We start from the raw sequence: 1187 nt of genomic DNA, 5'->3' as shown, positions 1-1187 counted from the left end.
GAGCTCCCAGCTTAGCCAGAGATCCTAGCCGGGCATAGGGTGGTGGGGACCTGGGTGAGAGGTGGGCGGGGCATTCTTGACTGCTGAGCTGGACCAGTGCTAATTGACTTGGGTTTTAAAAATATACCCAGAGTGAAACGTTGTGCAGCGGTTTAGGGAGGCCTTTCAGGCGCCTTTCAACTCCTCTGCTCGGTCCCAGAGCGTTCCTAGATCTTAGAAGGCACAGCCTGCATCCGTCCCCACGACCCTTTCTCGTCGGTCCATTCCCCTCCTGCTCATCCCACCCGACATCTCTCTGTCCGGTCCCTTCTCGCCAGCTGCGTTCTGCTTTTTCATTCAGTTCAATGAGCATTTATTTGCTGAACTCCTGCAGTGGGCCAGGTACTGCTGAAGGGCTGGGGAGAATCCTCCATGGATAGGTGTCTACAGCAGCCACGCCCTGGAACCCTTCTCCCTCTGCCCCAACGGCTGCAGGAGCCTCTCCACTGGTCTCCCAGCCAGGGGGTGTTTTTCAAACGCACATCTGACCATGGCCTTCCTCTGCTTAACATCTCCAATGGCTGTCCATCCCCTCAGATGAAGCCCAGACCCCTGTGATGGGTAGAATAATGCCCCCCACCAAAGATGACCACATCCTAATGTCTGGAAGCTGTGACTGAGCTGCCTCCCATGGCAGTAGGGACTTCGCAGGTGTGATTAAGTTAAAGATCTTGAGATGGAGAGATCATCCTGGATTATGCGGGTGGGCCCAATGAGCCAGATAGAGATAGACAGATAGCTGCCATCAAATCAACTCCAACTTATGGCGACCCCATGGGCAACAGAACAAAAGGTTGCCCAGTCCTGTGTCACCCTCGTAATCACCAGCATGTTCAAGTCCATCTTTCCCACTCTTGTGCCAACCCATCTCACCAATGGCCTCCCACGCCCTTGTTGGCCCTCTGCTTCACAAAACACCATGTCTTCTTCCAGTGACTGATCCCTCCTGATAACATGTCCAAAGCAAGCAACTTGGACAATGTTCTGTTGTGATCCAGAAGGTTTTCATTGGCTAATTTTCAGAAGATCTCCAGGCCTTTCTTCCTAGTCTGTTTTAGTCTAGAAGCTTCACTGAAACCTGTCCACCATGGGTGACCCTGCTGCTATTTGAAGTACCAGTGGCATAGCTTCCAGCATCACAGCAACAC

The sequence above is a fragment of the Trichechus manatus genome, unplaced genomic scaffold (assembly GCF_000243295.1).
Source record: "Trichechus manatus latirostris isolate Lorelei unplaced genomic scaffold, TriManLat1.0 scaffold00045, whole genome shotgun sequence".
In the NCBI taxonomy this organism is placed as follows: Eukaryota; Metazoa; Chordata; class Mammalia; order Sirenia; family Trichechidae; genus Trichechus; species Trichechus manatus.
The sequence above is the reverse complement of the archived record's forward strand: the minus strand, read 5'-3'. Positions refer to the sequence as shown.